Consider the following 6,000-nt stretch of genomic DNA (forward strand, 5'->3'; position numbering starts at 1 on the left):
TCTAAAAAATTCACTCACTAAAATAAATAAATGGAGAATTTTGAATCTTGTGATATTTCCCCGTACTGTGAAGTAGAAAATTGAAATAAAAGAAAGGGTCATGCTAACCGGTGCCCCCGGGGCACTGGTTAAGGAAACCAAAAAAGGAAATTTTAAAATTGAAAATAACACTTTTTAGACTTTCGAGGCGTTAACTGCACAAACTTCAATATAATATTACTATATTTGGTTCCTTAAACAGTGCCCAAGTACTACAACTTTATTCTCTCACATGAAAGCAAACAAAAAATATATAGGGTTTTGCCACGTTTCAAAATCCAAAAAAGTTGTTGGAAAAAGCTAAAAACTGCCTTAAATTGATATTTAATTTAGAATTTAGAATTTCTGGTATAATTTAGAATTTCTCGTACTCCCTCCGGTCCTTATTATAAGAAACACTTTGACAAAATCACACTGACCAAGGAATGTAAATTTTCTCATTAATGATTCTAACATTTTATGTTATATTCCAAAACTAACCTTTGACTTAGCATGGGAAATATGTCTCTCTAATTAATGCACTAGCATTATAATGAATTATTTGATTGTATTTAATAAGGGTACAAATGGAATTGTGTCAAAGTGTTTCTTATAAAAAGGACCAAATAAAAATTCCAAAGTGTTTCTTATAAAAAGGACCGGAGGGAGTATAATTTAGCATGACTTAAATTGATATTTAATGCAAAAAATTGTTAATTACTCTCCATGTACTCTAAGAGCTGTTCTTAAAGGAATACAAAATTAAATTAATTATTTTGCACACATGCATAATTAAAAAAATTAAAAGATAAAAAAATTGATTGATTTTAAATGATGTGACTAAATTATCTTTAAATTTCTTCTTTAATTTAATGTATGTATGTGTACAAATATAATTGATTTGGGATTATGTCTAAATTAGCATTTCTTATTTTCCATAGCTATGCAATATCTTTTCACAATAATTAATAATACTTGTACTATGCAATATATCTTTTCATGATCATATTCATAGCTAGTTGTATACAGTATAGTATTGTTTTTTATAGTATGTCTGTATTTATCAGCAATTTGAGCAATGATGATGGTGAGATTACACACAAGTCTAGAGAACTACTAAGAAAGCAAGATGAAGATCTGTCTCTTTCTCTGAGGACCACTATAGCTAGGTACATGGATTATAGGCATAGACATAGTGCATTTCACACCCCTGGATTACATTCATAATCATATTTTAATTAGTCTAACACTATAGTGATTAGTGATACATACCACAACAATATATAAAGAGAATACTATGTTTTAACACGGTGTCAATTATATTTGTCAAAAAAATAAAAAAAACATGTTGTCAATTATTTTTTGTGTTTATTTTTAAAATGCAAGTAAAATATATAAAATATCAAGTAGAAAGAAATAACGATAAACATATAATTTTTTTTTGCTTAAATATGAAAACGGTCTCTGTAATTACGTCTTGTTTTGATTTTAGTTCCTGTAAAATAAAAAATTTGATTTTAGTCTCTGCAAAATCTCTAAACTTTTAAAAAAGTCTCTGACCTAGAATTTTTTATGACAAGTGCAATTTATAATTATTTGACAGATGCTGACCGTACTTCTTTGTTAACGTGACTTTAAACATTTCATTTTTAATTTAAAATTATCATTTTTATTTAACTTTTCAATTTTTAAAATTAATACCTTTTCATTTTGAATAATGTTTAATCCTACGAAAAATCTATTTACGAAATATACGACTGCTTTACCAAAAAAAGAAAAAAACAACGCGCTCTGTTTCCGCATCGGTGAGAGTTTTGAGACCAACAAAACCTACAATGCTACAACTCCATGAACCCACTCTCGATATTGAACACTTCTTCAACTCCTCATATATTTCCCTTAATCCCACACATTCATCAACTCTCAACACCTTGTCAGTTGTCATCATCTCATTTTTTCTTCTCCTTCTCTTTAAGTAGCATAATCAAATCCTCTGTTTTAGTTCCACCCAAACTACATCACCATAAGAACCATCAAAATCATAAACAAGAATGAAAGAATTTTGGAGATCCAAATACGAGAATGAAAGATTTTTGGTGATGTTGGGTTTTTCTGGATGAATTTATGAACTTGTGGGATGAAGATGATGGAAGAAACCCTAATAATCAGTTTCAACTTTTTCCCCATTCTATTTTAATAATCAGGTTTTTACTTCTTTTTTTTAAAAAAAAAAAAAAATTTCAGACATTTATTAAAAATGAAAATGTATTTTAAAACTGAAAAGTTAAATAAAAATATTAATTTTAAATTAAAAATAAAATGTTTAAAGTCACATCAGCAAAGAAGTACAGTCAGCATCTGCCATATCATTATAAAGTGGACATGTCAACAAAAATTCTAGGTCAAGAACCTTTTTAAAAATTTTGAGATTTTACAGGGACTAAAATCAAACTTTTTATTTTACATGGGTTAAAATCAAAACAAGATGTAATTGCAGGGACCGTTTTCATATTTAAGCCTTTTTTTTCGCTAAAAAATAATCAATTTTAGAAAATTTCAACCAAATTGAACTGAACAAATTAAATTTATTTTGTATTCATAAAAAAATGTAAAAAAATAAAAATATTGTTTGATTCTTTATATATCTTCAAAAACCAAATCTACTTACTATTATTACATCTACTATTATTATTATAATATATATATATATATATATATATATATATATATATATATATATATATCGACGCCCATATATTTAATTTCTAGAGTACTTAATGTTTCTTCCAAGTTCCAAGCAATAAGCAGATGGGCTAATAGTAGCAATTATACATGTTTTAGTTTTCCCTCCTAAGGAATTGAATCTCGCAAAATCCTTGTAAGCTTACTATCTCTGAAATAACAAACAACCAAGAGGCATGAATATTAAAGGTACATGTCTCTATAATAATTCATAATTACGTTACGTTAATATGAACCTATAAGGTACATGCGCAGAATGTTCCACAAGCGCATTTATCACACGTCCCAGTGTGAGTAACCTCTTGTTTATCTCCCCTGCTTCTCATGAATATTAAAGGTACATGTCTCTATAATAATTCATAACTACGTTACGTTAAAATGTTCAATACAACCGAAATACCGTGACGCTAATGTGTCAACACCAACACATATTGATGTTACAAGTGCGAGCGTGTAATACACTCCGATGTATGGATTTCAACCTATGATGCCTATGTTACATCCGGTTATGCAACCGATGCACGTACCACATGTACCACCTGTATACCAAATATATGGAATGAATGTTGGGGCAAATTCAACTTCGTGTTATGGTATGTTACAACAAGTGATGAAATATGCTGATCAACAACTTTGAGTATTTCATTATCTATTTTATGTACGGTTGAAACTAGGTTTATTGTTTTTAACGTAATGTTACATTGAGTTTGAATTTTGGGATGTAATGTTTTTAATGGTGTTGGAGCTTGTATAAGGAATGAAAATAGTAGCTTTGTGAAAGCTTATATGAAGAAGTTTGATGGCAGACCACTCATCGCAGAAGCTGAACCACATGGGATCATAGATGTGTTGAATTGGTTGTGTGACTCAAATAGAAAACAACTCCAATAATAATTGAGTCTAATTGTTTGCATGCAGTACAAGCAATTCACTTAAGGCAAAAGAATAATACTGAATAAGTGTCGTAGTTTATTAGTCTTGAATCAAACTAACTGAGTTGTTCATGATTTAACTCATGCATCTCGCTTTTATGCTAGTCTCCTAAGTTTTTAATCATTGTCCATCTTGTATTAAACCTATTATTATTAATGAAATGCATTAAGTTTGATTTTGTCAAAAAAAAAAAGTTATTTGAATTCCATTTACAACAATAAGGCTTAAATAATCAATTTGTCCCTGTAAATTCGCAAGTTTTTAGTTTCCGTCCTTGAATTTGTGTTAGTAACGGTGAAAACTCCATTGTCATAGTGAAATTTTTTAATTGATAATAAGAAAATTATCAACTATTTGAGAATATAAAACATGTAGAAAACAATATATGATATATAAGTGGGCTTAAAAAATAAAATAAAATGTTATTAACATATTTAATTTGACAAATTTATCTACTACTTAAAAGTTCTGGCTCCGTCAATGGCCGTTCGGAGGGAGTATAATTCATCATTTTTATTTCTTTATGTTATTATAATATTGATACATTGTACCAAAAAAAAAATATTTTTTTGAAACTTAGTATCCAGCCATAGGACCAAAAAAAATATTAGTTAGTCTAACACTATACTGATTAGTGATACATACCACAACAATATACTAAAGAGAATACTATGTTTTAACATGCTGTCAATTATATTTGTAAAAAAAAAAAACATGTTGTCAATTATTTTTTGTGTTTATTTTTAAAATGCGAGTAAAATATATAAAATATCAAGTAGGAAGAAATAATGATAAACATTTAATTTTTTTTGGCTTAAATATGAAAACGGTATCTGTAATTACGTCTTGTTTTGATTTTAGTTCCTGTAAAATAAAAAATTTGATTTTAGTCTCTGCAAAATCTCTAAACTTTTAAAAAAGTCTCTGACCTATAATTTTTTATGACAAGTGCAATTTATAATTATTTGACAGATGCTGACTGTACTTCTTTGTTGACGTGACTTTAAACATTTCATTTTTAATTTAAAATTATCATTTTTATTTAACTTTTCAATTTTTAAAATTAATACCTTTTCGTTTTGAATAATGTTTAATCCTACGAAAAATCTATTTACGAAATATACGACTGCTTTACCAAAAAAAAGAAAAAAACAACGCGCTCTATTTACGAAATTAGACGTTATAGATAGGGCGGCAAGAATGAAAGTGACGACTGACGAGTGAGTGAGGTTTGTGTTCGGTGAGAAAATAAAGGAGTGTTTGTTACATATAGATAAAAAAAAGAAGTCAAAGGAGGTGTGAGAGGAGGTAGTGTATTTTTCTAAAAAGAAATTATTAAATATTCTTTTAACTACATAAATCCGTAAATGTTACTACATACATACAAAAAAATTGAAAGAATAAATGATGATAATATATATGTTAAAAAATTTGGTGAAAATAAAATCAGAATAACGAAAGATCTACTCTAGGTGCCTTATTTCCAAACAACAACTTGAAATCATTTTCCAAAGGTGTCAAATTCAAGTCCAATTCCAAGCACATAATAATCCTCTTACTATTCGATCTTTTCAAAACAGGAGAAGATTTTGTAATCACTTGATAATTTATTGAAGATCCTTCTTTATTAATTCTATATATGTCTTCTCATGTGTCCACCCAAAGCTTGACCCAATTTGAATTCTTGTCCACAAATTGAACACTCATGCATTTCGGGCTTATTGTTATTAATATTCACTTTCTTTGCTTCTTCTGAATCGATTTTCAGCTTCTTGTGACTTGCCCTGTGACCACCTAGTGCTTGAAAAGATGAAAATTTGCGGTTACATGTTTTGCACTCAAACTCAACTAATTGAGAAAATAATGTTTTTTTGTTTTGTTGGGTACGATGAGAAGAGAGTAGCATTAGATTTGTTGCTAAATCTATGCTCTCTTTTTCTTCGTTTTGTCTCTGTCTCTTCATCATGAGTATTATATTATGCTTGTACGTGTGAATGTTTAATGTTTGAGAAACACTTGAAATGAACACCTCGTATTTATATTATAGATGATAAAGTCAAAAAGGAAAACGTGGACAATAGGTTTTGGTGTTCAACTTGGAAGCTAAGTCTTTTTAAAATTTGTCCTCTTTTTTCAATTCGACATTCAATTTTAATTTATTATTCTTCACTTTGTATTTATATTTATGACAATTGGATAAAATCATCATTTTTTCTTTCATCTATCATTCCTTTTTACCGTGTGAAATAATCAAATGCGATGATTATCGTAAGATAGAGAGAGTATTTGATATGATATGACACAAAT

General features: G+C 28.3%; 1 pseudogene; it reads right to left on the bottom strand.

Moving 5' to 3' along the window:
- Positions 1-5,139: 5,139 nt before the first annotated feature.
- Positions 5,140-5,668, bottom strand: LOC123918005 (annotated as a pseudogene).
- Between the last annotated feature and the right edge of the window lie 332 nt (positions 5,669-6,000).

This window comes from Trifolium pratense, linkage group LG3, assembly GCF_020283565.1.
Source record: "Trifolium pratense cultivar HEN17-A07 linkage group LG3, ARS_RC_1.1, whole genome shotgun sequence".
In the NCBI taxonomy this organism is placed as follows: Eukaryota; Viridiplantae; Streptophyta; class Magnoliopsida; order Fabales; family Fabaceae; genus Trifolium; species Trifolium pratense.